The sequence below is a fragment of the Bubalus kerabau genome, chromosome 11, assembly GCF_029407905.1.
Source record: "Bubalus kerabau isolate K-KA32 ecotype Philippines breed swamp buffalo chromosome 11, PCC_UOA_SB_1v2, whole genome shotgun sequence".
NCBI classification, from domain to species: Eukaryota; Metazoa; Chordata; class Mammalia; order Artiodactyla; family Bovidae; genus Bubalus; species Bubalus kerabau.
In genome coordinates this window covers 8,631,567-8,646,364 of record NC_073634.1, presented here as the reverse complement: position 1 = coordinate 8,646,364, position 14,798 = coordinate 8,631,567, and positions in this window count along the sequence as shown.

The following is a 14,798-nucleotide window of genomic DNA, read 5'->3' as shown; positions in this document are numbered from 1 at the left end:
CCTCCTGTCCTCAGTCTATCTCAGCATCAGGGTCTTTTCCAATGAGTCGGCTCTTCCCATCAGGTGGCCAAAGTATTAGAGCTTTAGCATCAGTCCTTCCAATTAATATTCAGGGTTGATTTCCTTTAGGATTGACTGGTTGGATGTCCTTGCAGTCTAAGGGACCCTCAAGCACCACAGTTCAACAGCATCAATTCTTCAGCACTCAGCCTTCTTTATGGTCCAACTCTCACATCTGTACATGACTACTGGAAAAACCATAGCTTTGACTATACAGACTTCTGTTGGCAAAGTGATGTCTCTGTTTTTTGATATGCTGTCTAGGTTTGTCATAGCTTTTCTTCCAAGGAACAAGCATCTTTGAATTTCATGACTGTAGTCATGGTCAGCAGTGATTTTGGAGCCCCAAAAAAGAAAATCTGCCACTGCTTCCATTTTTTCCCCATCTATTTGCCATGATGGGACCCAATGCTTGATGCATGATCTTAGTTTTTTGAAGGTTGAGTTTTAAGCCAGCTTTTTCACTCTCTTCTTTTACCCTCAAGAGGCTCTTTAGTTTCTCTTCACTTTCTGCCATTAGAGTGGTATGCTTATCTGACGTTGTTGGTATTTCTCCTGGCAATCTTCATCCATCCTAGAATTTTTGCATGAAATACTCGACATATAAGTTAAATAAACAGGGTGACAATATACAGCCTTGACATACTCCTTTCCCAATTTTTAACCAGTCAGTTGTTCCATGTCCAGTTCTGTTGCTTCTTTTCCTGCATATAGCTTTCTTAGGAGACAGGTAAGGCAGTCTGTTTTTCCCATCTCTTAAAATATTTTTCACAGTTTGCTGTGATCCACACACTCAAAGGTTTTGGCATAGTCAATAAAACATACACAACTAAAACACATACACCCACACAATTAAGCCTTGCCTTTCAAATATGTCCAATGCAGTTACCGCACTTGAGCACTGAGGGACAAGAAACAGAAATAGGTAGAAACAATAGATTATAGCACTTGCTCAGTCGTTCAGTCATGTCCGACTCTTTGTGACCCCATGGACTGTAGCCCGTCAGCCTCCTCTGTCTGTTGGATTTCCCAGGCAAGAATACTGAAGTAGGTTGCCATTTCCTCTTCCAGGGGATCTTCCCGACCCAGGGAATCTAATCCGAGTTTCCTGTATTGCCAGGTGGATTCTTTACCATTAGATACATAGAATACAGATGTATAGAAACATGGCCTTTTGAGAACAGAAAAAATACCGTCTGAGATTCAAGGTGAACTGAACTGCATTGTTCTTACTTCCCTTCGGAGTGACACAGCTCTTTCAAATACCCCCAGTAAGGCTAATGGACACTAAGAACAATCCACAATAGTATACACTACAATGATTCAAAACGTAAAAGCAGCATTCAGCTGAGGCTTTGGGTTTTCCATGTCACAGGCTCTGGCAGAGCTTCTCTGCCTAGAATACTCTTCCCAAGGCTCACATTTACAGTAAATGTAATTACACTTTAATGGCATTCATCTCATTCTGTCACTTTTTCCATAGCTCCTATTTTTAACCAGCACAATGGGAACATTTGTCCTCTGATTCACGGATGAGTTTTCAGGCCAGGAGTCTGGCTTTTAAAATGACAGTCCCTTTCATCATAGTGCTGATTTTTTAAATGAAGTAACAGCCTGTAATTAAAACAATGGAGTACAGCAACCTCATAAGATGAGAAGAGCCATTCGGGGCTGACTTCAGGCAATGGGGTCCATGGGCTGCTGTGCTGGAAGGAGTAAGTGGGAACAAGGGTCTGACCTGGCATTGAGCCTCAGGAGCTACTCCAAGGTCCTGCACTCAGTCCCTTGGGAAAGAGACACTGATTCTGAGGTCCCTCTTGGTCAGGCCCGCCCAGCTGGGTGGACCAACGTCAACGAGGGGCTTTGTTCATCTGGAAGAAGCTAGGGCACCAGTCCTGCCTGCTAGAGCAATGCACGTGGGGCTTCCCCAGAAGGCAGGGCTGGTGAGGCTCTTCCGTTGGGTTAAATTCCATGGGCACTTGGAGTCCACGTCACTTGAACTTGGCCTGCTGGGGATACCTTCGTCTTGTAGAACATGGTGGGAGTGACTCTCTGTGATGTCTGGGGCTTCCTTCTGGCTCTCTTCACATGCCCTGGGGACACCCCTCTTGGAATACAGCTTCCAGGATAGGCAAGGCGAGGGCGTGACTCAGGCACAGGTAGGCACCAGCTGACGGGCCCAGAGGGCCCAGCCTCCAAACCAGTCCAACCAGACCCCACACAGGGGAGTGAAGGAGCCTTGAGGTGATAATCTGGGCTGCCTGAGTTACTCCCAGCACAAATCTTCATCTCTGAGGGTCCCGATATGGTGGAACAAAAGAAGGCCATGCCCACTGGGTCTTGATTCACAGAACTCACGAGCATTAACACAAAGATGGCTGTTTATACGCTAGGTCTGTGATGGGTTGTTGGGCAGTAAGAGCAGCTAGAACTCCAGGTCTAATAAATGAATTCACATAATAAACACAGTGCTTATCTCAGCAAAGCATTCTTCTAAGCAAGATCCAGGCATTAATTTGTATCATACTTATATTGAAAGTGGCCTCCATTGAGAGCTCACTGGTCTTTTTCTTTTAATTCATTATTTCCTTATTTTTGGCTGGGCTGGGTCTTCGTTGCTGCATGGGTTTTCCTCTAGTTGCAGTGTGTGGGGTTCTCACTGCGGGGGCTTCTCTTGTTGCCGAGCACAGGCTCTAGGACTTCAGTAATCGTGGCTCATGGACTCAACAGTTGCAGCGCCCAGGCTCTAGGGCACAGACTCAGTAGTTGTGGCACAAGGACTTAGCTGCTCTGCAGCATGTGGGATCTTCCCAGACCACGGATGGAGCCTGTGTCTCCTGCATTGGCAGGCGGATTCTTTACCACTGAGTCATCATGGAAGCCTTATAATATTGATCTTCATACGTTAGCATCTACATCTTACAGTTGAGGAAACTGAAGTTCAGAAAAATTAAGTAACTTGCCCAAAGTCACAAAGAACCAAGCAGGAAAGGCAGCTTCCAGACTGGGGTGATCTAACTCTGGAAAACTCTCCTCAACCACTTGGTAGGTCCTCTGCTGCTACTGCTGCTGCTGCTAAGTCGCTTCAGTCGTGTCCGACTCTGTGCAACCCCATAGACGGCAGCCCACCAGGCTCCGCCGTCCCTGGGATTCTCTAGGCAAGAACACTGGAGTGGATTGCCATTTCCTTCTCCAATGCATGAAAGTGAAAAGTGACAGTGAAGTCGCTCAGTCGTGTCTGACTCTTCGCGACCCCATGGACTGCAGCCTACCAGGCTCCTCCATCCATGGGATTTTCCAGGCAAGAGTACTGGAGTGGGGTGACATCGCCTTCTCCGGTAGGTCCTCTGGTTCTGCCCAAATCCCAGTAGCTTAAACTTTATGCATCAACTCCACTGACTGGGCCCAGGATCCACTCAGCATCCTCTGTTCCTTTCTGCCTGGCCTCACTAAGTTGAGATCAGATACTCCAGGGAAACCCACCTATTCTGCACACCTCAAGAAAAATCTAATAGAAAGACATCTTCTCCCTAGGAAAGGCCAAATTCATTATGCACAGTTCAGACCAGCCTCACAATGTCCCTGGCCCTGACCTGATTGTTCTGCAGGCCCCAAGCAGGGGCATTTTATCTGGGAACATGTAGAGTTCCCTGGGTTCCAGTGTGCTCATTCAGTGGGCCTGCCATCTTCAAAAGAGGACACTGCGTTGTAGTGGCCTTAGAAGGTCTTCAGGAACTCTTAGGTGTTGAATTTCTTTGCTTTTGCAAACATTTATACATAACTGCGAGTAAATCCTGGTCAATAAAGTATAATGATTTGTGGACTTTCAGTGAAAACTTTCTTTCTTAAACTACTTCTGCTATTTAAAACTTCTTCCTAGAACCATGGGATCAAACTCGGATAGTGGTGTCATTGCTGCTGTTGGTCAGTCACTAAGTCGTGTCCAACTCTTTGTGACCCCACGGACTGCCAGGCTTCCCTTCCTTCACTACCTCCCGGAGTTTGCTCAAATTCATGTCTATTTGAGTCTGTGATGCCATCCAACCATCTCATTCTCTATCGCCCTCTTCTCCTGCCTTCAGTCTTTCCCAGAATGAAGGTCTCTTCCAATGAGTCAGATCTTTGCATTAGGTGGCCAAAGTATTGGAGCTTCAGCTTCGGCATCAGTCTTTCCAATGAATATTCAGGGTTGACTTCCTTTAGGATTGACTGGTTTAGTCTCCTTGCTGTCCAAGGGACTCTCAGGTCTTCTCCAGCACAATTCAAAAGCATCAATTCATTAAATCATGCAGAAATCCTGTACAGAAGTCTTCTTGACTCTAGGTATCAAAAGAAAATTAACAAAACCCTCCCTATGGTCCTTTCCAAGCAAATAAAAGCCCTGAACAAAAATGGCAAAGCTTCTGATCCACATAATGTTCAATTTACAAAGGAGAAGGGAAACCCATTAACTTACAAATAGTTGCCAACACAGGGCCTCCAAATAGCATGAATTCTTCCCTCCCTCCGCTTTCCTGGGCTTCCCTGGTAACTCAGTCAGCAAAGAATCTGCCTGCAGTGCAGGAGACCTGGGTTCAATCCTTAGGTTGGGAAGATCCCCCAGAGAAGAGCACTCTGGTATCCTTGCCTGGAAAATCCCATGGACAGAGAAGCTTGGCAGGCTGCAGTCCATGGGGCTGCAAAGAGTCAGGCACGACTGAGTGACTAACGCAATCCCCCTCTCCATCTTTCTTTCCCTCCCTCCCTTCCTTTATTCTTTCTCTAAAAGACGCACTTATTGGGCTTAGAGTAAGAACTATGGGAGGTCACAAACACATGTGGACTCTAGGAGAGTGTTGAAAGAATTCTATCTATTGGATATGTCATAACATGTTCCAAAGTCACTAGAAGAGCAGATCAAATATGACTCAGAATTCATTTTGAAGAGATGTGCCACACTCCCTCAACCACTGTTTACTGCCTGAAACATAAAGATGTACCCAGTAACTGAAAGCTCATTCTTCCAAGACCTCTCATTGCCAAGGACATGTCTGGCTGAGCATCAGTGGTAGGATATGCCAAGAAAAGTTACAGGAGATTAAACAAGAAGCCTCCGGGGAAGTTCTCAAGTTCAGGGGCCTTCCTTCTGCTTCATGACCAGCTGGCTGACGCCATTTCTCTCTGACTCATTCTAACCCAACGGAAAATGTAAAACGTGCCTTGGAGCCCAGCGATCTCCATCCTACTGTCTGTGAATGTGGGCACAGGCCTCAGTGAGCCGTACGTTATTCTGAAAGAATTCACAAGAACAATCCCGGAGGAGCACAGGAACAGACCGGATGCTGCACCGCCCAGCACAGGGCCTTCTTCCCATGATGATGCCGTGCCTGTAATTGAGAGGGTGCACCCATTAGGAGGGCTGATGAATAAGCTGATATCACATAATTGACTGTTACACAGTAGAGACTCTAAAAAGAGAAAAATCAAGGCAAAGAGCCTCCCAGCATTTAATCCATATGGAGAAGAGTTGTCCTGGAAAGTGATAAATGAAACAGTGTGAGAACATAAAAGTCTCATATGCTTTGGACTAAGACTTGTACTCACTAGGACAACAAGAAAGTACAGGACAGTCTCGAGAGAGATGGGCATTTTCCTAACACCCTAAGCAGAATGTAAAAGGGCAGAGGAGAAAACACATTATACAGAAGGATTATGTAATGGTGGAAATAAAAAAGGGAAGAAAACTACATAAAGTTCCCCAAATAAGAATGTGAAGAGATGTGATGTAAGATTCTTCCCAAACTGTCCTGCCAAGCTTACGGTAAGAATTTCTGGGTCATGTGAGGTCCAGTTTATAATCACAAGCACTAGGACTAAGCAATTAATCCCAAATGAGCAAACCTACCCTCATGCGAAAGGCTTTGTGCTTTTCAAAAACTAGGGTGCTGCTGCTGCCCGCGCTGGCAATTACTGTTGTCACAACATCAACACCAGCAAAACATCAGCAAACTCTTCTAAATGCTTTACAAATCTTAGCTCGTTTAATCCTCATAATAACTGCCTGGGTTGGATCCCTTTTACAGATGAGAAAACTGAGGCCAGGGAGGTTAAACCAGCTTTAATGGCACCATGAGAAGCCACTAGCTCTGCTGCAGGTGGTGAAAAAGATGAAGCTGTGTGCTCCAGGAAGGTGGGTAATCTGGAGCCACACACACCAGCCTTCAGCTTGTGGTCCTCCGCCTGACATATTCAAGATTATCCCTTAATTCAAAGTCTCAGGGATGGATCTGTTCCGACCACTATAATCCAGAACACCCATTTACTAGAGGTTCCCAACCTTGCATAGGTTCAAAGCTCAGCAAACTTTTCACTGTGCCCCTAAACCGAAAGAAATAGGTACCACTTTCTTTGATTAAGTAGTTAGGGCCAAACAACTTAACAAGCACTTGTGTCCTAAAATCTTCTAGCTGTTTATACACACACACACATACACACACATATACACATGTGCGTGCATGCACAGTCGTGTCTGACTTTTTGTGACCCCAGGGACTGTATATAGCTCGCCAGGTTCCTCTGTCCATGGGATTTCCCAGGCAATACTGGAGTGGGTAACCATTTCCTCCTCCAGGGGATTTCCCGACCCAGGGATTGAACCTGTGTCTCCTGCACTGGCAGGTGGATTCTTCACTGCTGAGCTACCAGGAAACCTCATACACACACACACACACACACACACACACACGAAAATTGAAAGAAAAATACGTTTACTCTTTTACTTATGAATGGAATACAAGTTCCTGTTGGGCACAGCACACTTTCCCCACCTTGGAATTTGACACTGACACCCTCATGCCCTGTTTCAGGCTGATTTTTGAGCTGTATGTGCTTTTAACACAGCAACTGCCAAAAACCCAGCTTTGAAAATGTACGACATCATCACAAGAGGGGCAGTGCAAGCTAATGTCGAGGCTGTGATCTCCTTGGAGGCAGCAGCCGCTGCAGTGTTTGATAAATGTGCAGTGTTGCTGTGTCTCCCCTGACTTCTTAGGATATTCGCCCTCCCATTAACTTGCTGCGGGAATATGGGATACCTTGGCACAGTTTGGAAACTGCATTGATTTCTAGTAAGAAATACGACTGCCAAGTGTTCTGGGCTTCTCCCATTTTCTTTCCCCAGTTGCTTGGGAAACCAAAATGGAATCAGAAACTCTTTGGGGCTCAAGGTCAGTAAGTGGGATACCAAGAGGTTGACAGATTTACCCTCACTTTTATTTAGTAACTGCAGTTACAATATAGAGCAGTCCAGCACAGTGTGTGTGTGTGTGTGTGTGCACGTTTATTATACTATTTCATTTGGGATCTCAGATCTAAGGGATAGAACAAACAGTTGGAAGCTTTTTTGGTTGTTTTCTGTAATATTTGTAAAAGGCAAAGGATTGATTTGTTAATTACCCAACTCTTTACTAACTACAACTTTTTATGATCTGTTTTGAAATGATTAAATTTTTTAAAAATTATCAGAGAAAGTTACCTACAAAAAGGAAATATTTGTCTTTAATTTTTTAAAAATATTGTATTTGCTTTAATAGATATACAAAGAATAGTAGCTGCATCTTTCCTATTAGGAAGCTGGTTAATTTCAACATTTTAAAATGTCAATGAACAGGTTTGGAGTTTATGATCTGCTTTCAAAATTAAATGCTAAAATGATTAAGTTAAAATAGCCTTCTTCATCCACTAGGCACTAGAACTAACTCATTTCATCAATTCTAAGCACGTTTCCCATTCACTATTAACATTTTCGAGGTCAGGATGCGTCCTGAGGTGACTGCTAGCCAGGAAGCTGCCGGGATCAAGTTGGTTTAGCTTGCCACCTACTGATAGGATCAGAGAAGTCTCAGCATTAAGTTCAATAGCACAGGGCATTACAGCTGGACTCTGAACAGGACACTTCAGGATTATGTCAACCGATTTATTTTGCTTTCATTTTTACATATGCACAAGAGTGATATGTGACAAAAATCTCTGTCTGAATATGTCTAAGCAGACACTTTAAATGTATAAAGTGCAGAGCTTCCGGGTAAGCTCAGACCGGCCGTGCACCACCAGCTTCCCGCCTAAACGTCTGCTCAGGTCCTCCTCCCAGATAGACACCTGCTTGGCCCTGGTGCAGAAGCAGCCCAGAAGTGCTCAGGGTTTCACGCCCCGGGAGCAGCCTTCAAGCAGTGGGGGCCAGGGATGGGGGAGAAGTGGCCTAGCCCCCACTCTGTGGGTGGAAGACACTGTGGGTTTTTCAAAAGATCCTAAGGGATTGACTTCCCACTGCCCACAGCACTGACCACAGACTCTCACCCTCACGCTGGCCTCTCCCCATCCTGCCTCCCAGATCTCCCTCTCACTTGGCACCCAAGCCCTCAACTTGCTCTGCACTTGGGTAGATTCCAACTAAGACATTTGCCATTTAATGCTGGCAGTTTATTACACACAGATGGCGATCAAGAGCTGAGCACCACGCTGCTTACACTAGTGACAACTTCCAGTTTGATGTGATTCGTGAACGACCAGGCTTGTTAAAAATCAACTGTTATTTTCTTAACATGGTGTCTGATGTACAGAAAAATCTATAAGATAGCAGAGTACGCATACATGCTGCACCTAATTCTTCTATTCTTACATCTTATATTAAAACAGGACATTTGTTAGTTAATTAATACAATATTGATACATGATTATTAACTGAAATCCACACTTCATTGAGAATTTTTTTTTTAAACTTTACATAACTGTATTAATTTTGCCAAATATCAAAATGAATCCGCCACAGGTATACATGTGTTCCCCATCCTGAACCCTCCTCCCTCCTCCCTCCCCATTCCATCCCTCTGGGTCGTCCCAGTGCACCAGCCCCAAGCATCCAGTATCGTGCATCGAACCTGGACTGGCAACTTGTTCATTTTGTTTTAGAATCCCATGAAGGACACTGTCTTACATTACGTCGTCACATCTCCTTGGGGATCTCTTTGCAGGGCTGGGTCAGTTTCTCAAATTTCCTTTGTTTTTGGTAACCTTTACAGTTTTGAAGATTTCTGATCAATTGTTTTATAGAACACCCCTCAATTGGGATTTGTTAGATGTTTGTGTACAGGTCTGGGTTTCGAGGAGGAAGATCAAAGAGTTTGCCTTGTATCATTTTCACCCCATCAATACCCAGGGGCCATACTATTATTAATAACATCCCTCACAGCTAGTGGTTCTGACCTTGGTCACCTGGGTGGCAGAGCTTGGCAGCTTTCTGTAAAGCTACTCCCCACCCTGACCCCTTCCCACGCTGCTCACTTAGGAAGGACATCACCGTGTGTAGCCCACATTTGAAGAGTGGAACATCTCAAATGTGGACGGAGTATCTACATAAATCATTCCAAATTCTGTGCAGGAAATGGTCTCTTCAATCTGTGTACCTGTCCCATCATTTATCTATACAGACTCATGAATATTTATTTTACACTTAGGTTGTAATCCAGTATTTATTTTGTTGTTCAAACTGTCCAGTCATTAGGAAACTCCTGCATTCCTTCAACACACTGCTATCATTCTGACTTTTGGTTTTGTTTTGAGCACATCTTCACTTTCTTGCACTACAAGATGATCCAGGTTGGTCTTGTCGATTTTCTACTCCTGTGGTAGAATCAGCCACTTCTGTACTTTTGGTTTCTTTTTTAGGAAATGGTATTAGAAACCAGTATCTGAATAGTAGGTGTGGTCTTTGCAATGGGAGAGTCATTGCTCTTAAGCCTCTGTCTCAACTGACAGAGCAAGGAAATGTGTTTATTAACCTGTGTATGTGAAGGTGAAAGTCGCTCACCTGTGTCTGGCCTTTGAGACCCCATAGACTTTGCAGCCCCATAGACTATATAGTCCATGAAATTCTCCAGGCCGTAATACTGGAGTGGGTAGCCTTTCCCTTCTCCAGGGGATCTTTCCAACCCAGGTACAGCATTGCGGGCAGATTCTTTACCAGCTGAGCCACAAGGGAAACCCGAGTACTTGAGTGGGTAGCCTATTCCTTCTTCCCGACTCAGGAATCGAACCGGGGTCTCCTGCATTACAGGTGGATTACCAACTGAGCTATCTGGGAAGCCCTGATAAACCTGTGTATACACACCATCTAAATATGTAACTAGCTGTGCCTGTATGAGTTCATACAGAAGGTCCAACTCTAATCCATTACAGGAGCATCACTCTAGGCTTATCTGTAACCTCACACTCTAAATAACAGTGAGGAGCCTGGCTCCCACCATCTGGTTCTATTTGTTTAAATCTAGTACATTAGAGCAGTATCACAATTGTTAACAGGCACCAATGTGAGAAATTTATCAACTGCAGCCCAGTCCTCATGCAGTTTCTCTTGGGCTTCATCTTACAGACTCCACTCATTTCCAAGGTTACTTAGGTCCAAGGTTACTCATTTCCAAGGCTTTCTTCCCCCTCAATTCCCTCCATGAGGTTGTTTCATACATTTATAATATGGTTGTTTTGTCGTTCTGTGTTCCATCCATGTATTCCAGCTCCTGATGTGATTTTTTAAAATTTGCATATTCACTCTTTGTGCTGCAAAGTCCTGTGGATTTTGACAAATGTGTATCATCACACCCCCACCCTCTGAACAGTTTCACTGTCCTAGAAATCCTGTGCTTTACCTATTCAACCCTACCACCATTCCCTTGAGCCCCTGGAACCAATTATTTTTTTTCTTTGACCTTTTTAATTTTATATTGGAGCATAGTTAACAATGCTGTGATAGTTTCAGGTGTACAGCAAAATGATTCAGTTATATATAAAAATGTATTATTCTTTTTCAAATTCTTTTCCTATTTAGGTTGTTACATAACATTGAGTAGAATTCCCTATTTTATACAGTGCGTTTGTCGGTTATCCATTTTATTGATTGTTTCTGATGGGGACCATTTTTTAAAGTCTTTATTGAATTCCTCACAATATTGCTTCTGTTCTATGTTTTGGTTTTTTGGTCATGGGGCATGTGGGATCTTAGCTGCCCGAACAGGGGTCAAACCTGCACCCCCTGCTTTGGGAGGTAAAGTCTTCACCACGGGACCACCAGGGAAGTCCCTGGTTATCCATTTTAAACACAGAGGTGAGTACATGTCAATCCCACACTCCCTACCTTTCCCTCCTCCTCCCCATGTTTTCCCTTCTCTAGAACGTCTTATAATTAAAATCATAAAATAGACAGTCTTTTCAGACTGGCTTATTTCATTTAGCACCCATGGTTTTTGTGGCTTGGTAGCTCATTTCTTTTTATCGCTGAATTACATTCCATTATATCAAATTACAATTTGTTTACACATTTATTTACGGATAGACACTTTGGTTGTTTTGAGTTTTGGCCATTATAAACACAGCTGCTATAAACACTTGTGTTTTCGTATGGACATAAGTTTTAGTAAGTTGGGTAAACACCTAAGAGCATGACTGCAGGGTCATATGGTGAAAAGCACTATTAGTATTATCCATTTACATTTATTGTGCTCACTGTTTAGATTCTAGCACCTTTGGACTTTCTATGGTTCTACCTTTTCTTTTTATTCTTCAATCTAGTCTTTTTACTGAATTAACTGAGCACCTTCAGACACACTACTTTAAAATTATATACTTTAAAAAATTTTACTGTTATTTGAATGTTTTTAACCATATTTTCGCCAACCTCTTGAATACTTTTTAAGGATCTAAGAACATTTATACTCCAATGAAGCCCCCTTCAATTTCTGTGCTAATTTGTCCTATTTTTCAGTTCCATTTCATCTTAATGTCATAAACAAGACATCATTTGTATTGTTTTGTAAGGTTAATGCTCATTCAGATTTAACCGTGTTTTTTTTTTTTTTTTTTTTTGTCACTATGCTTTCCTGAATCTCAGCGCTTTCATCACTGTCCTTCTGCACAAATTAAATCCTCTAAATTTCCTTTAGTAAAGTCTTTTGATGACATCTTCATGCCTAAAGTAGTGCCTCATTTAAGTTATGTGGCAACGTGGATGAAAGGGGAATTTAAGGGAGAATGGACACATGCATATGTATGGCTGAGTCCCTTTTCTGTCCACATGAAACTATCATAACATTGTTAATTGGCTATACTCCAATATAAAAGTTTAAAAAATAGAGCCTCACTGGGTATTAACAATTTAGTTGATAGTTTTCGTTGCTGCATCCTTGTAGCCCACAGATACTATTACAGTCTTCTGGCTTTCACCGATGTGCTGCTGAGAAGGTAGTGAGCCTTATTGTTGCTGTTTGTTACAGGTAATCTGACTTTTCCAACTGTGTTACAAATTTTTCCGATATTCTAGTTTCATTACACACATGGAGGTGTGGATTCACTTCATTTAACTCAGTTGAAATTTGTATAGCTTTCTGCATCTGAAAGTTGATGCGTTTCATCAGTTCTGGAAATTCTACCTTCATCTTTCCAAATGTTACTTATTTCTAATATGCTTTTTAAAATTGCAAGTGACGTGTTAGACACTCTCACCACTCCTCCACATCGCTTAATCTAATGTCTATTTCCACCTACTTGTCTCTGTGTGCTGCCTATGGGGTAATTATTTGGTTCTACTTTCCAGTTTATTCTTTCTTTCTTCCATTAGTTATTTTTATAAGGGACTTATATAAGCAACCCTTCTTTACTCTTTTACTTATTTACAACTATTAAATGTGCTCATATTTTGGTCTTGAAAATTCTACTACTCTTAACTCCTTGCAGGAAGATTGCACTCTTTTCTGCTGGGTTTCATGTGAGATGCCTTATTTGAAGCATCCTGTGATTTATGACTCTCAGCTCATGTCCCTGTGGAGAGTGTTGAGTGCTAAATTAAAGCTGAGTTCTCATGTGCAAATACAGTTGCTCTGACCTTGATCTCAGGGCCATTACAATGGGACCTGTTTAAGAATTTCACATGGGAAATGCTTAGACCACAGGTACCATGAGAACTCAAACCCACAGGAGGGAAGGTGTGTAAGTGACTTCAGAGGGGGACTGTTTTCCTTTCCAACTAGTGCCAGCTCCCCCCAAGACTGAAGTTCAGCTGTTTACAAGGGGGCCTCCCTGAAGGCTTGCCTCCTGCTAACCCCCAAGTCCAATCTCATAGGTGCTCAGTGTCACCAAGACTCGGTAGGTGCCCCGGGGGGTACATGAGATGAGGGCTCGCTTGTCTTTCTTCAGTTTTGTTTTCACATCGTTTTTGGCCTCAGAGAATGGATTCCTTTCTTGACAGCTCAGCCATACATTTATGAACATTAAAGAAACAATTTTGAGTTACTGCCAGGTGGGCGGTAGCTGTTCAGAGTATCTGGTCTTTCACAGGCGAAAGTGGAAGTCCTGGTTTGTCTCGTGAAGCTCCTGAAGGGCGATGATGATGACATAGAGGCTGAGAACACAATGCTCTGCTTTCTTTAGCAACCTGAAAGCGGGGAGCAGAAAGCTAGGACAGTTGTGGTTTTGACAGACAATGGGCAGGGGGCTTTAGCAGGAGATGCATAAACTGCTTCTAAGAGAGGCCACGGTGAAAGCTACTTCTTTCCCAGTAGAGTCCAGGGAGGGCAGGTGGGAGCCGGGCTACAGAAGCTCCACAACATCATCAAAAATACCACCCTCAATGCTCTGGCTCTGTATGCAGACCCTACAGCACAGGTAGGCTGCAGTCACATCTACAGCAGCTGCCCTTCCCAAGAAGTGTGCCCAGGACTCCCAGCCAACTTCTGCCCACCTGCCTCTGGCAACCCGCAGCTCCAACGGAGGCTGGGAGTTTAATCCTTCAGCTGCTGGAGCGGAGTTGGAGAATCCTGGTCCTTGACAGGCAGGGAGCAGTCTCTGTTACCAATCCCAACACTTACAGCCTGAGGCCCCACATCAGGGGAGAGACTGAGATAAGGCAATAATTTACTGGAACAAAGTCCTGAAAGAATGTGGGAGAAAATAGGGTCAAAAGCATAGGACGGCTTGGCCGTGGAGGGCAGACCCATCTTCACTGGACACTGAATGCACGAAGACGAGGCTGCTGCAGGGATGGGCGGTGACAATGGACCCGGGGAACTCCTAGCAGCACACAAGTGACAGGCCCCTTGTGCAGTCAGCGAGGTGGGGCAGCGTGCAGAGGGCGGAAAGCCTAGGGCGGGACCCTAGGCTAAAGTGAATATATACATCAGGAACGCGACAGGCAAAACCCACCTGTTGAAAAGGTTGTGTTTGTTTATGAGTAACAGCTGGTTTCACAAGGAGGACAAAACCACTTTCACAGAACATGTTTCTAAATTAGGCAACCCAGTCACAACACATACGCCCCTTGTACTTGAAAACTGCATTGGCAAAATTGGGGCTTGTTATGTAAGAAAAGTAAATTTAAAGCTGGAGGCAATAAATGGTGAAAAACTGAGACATTAGGGATAAAGGACCCCTTCTAAGCCCTTTCTGTCTCTCACAAAGTGTCTGCTGCATCCAAGACGAGTTCTCTGAGGCACTTTGGAAAGAAGATGCCCCAGGAAGCCACTGTTGTGGCAACGTCAGGACAGGAGGATATAAATTTAGGTTTGCAATGAGGTAGTTGTGTACATCCTAACTGTATCCTTTTTCTTCTCTACAAAATAAGGAAAACTAGGAAAAATCAACTGTATTTGATTACAGTCAGCTTCTCAGGTGGCTCAGCAGTAAAGAACCCACCTGCCAATGCAGGGCAGACACGACAC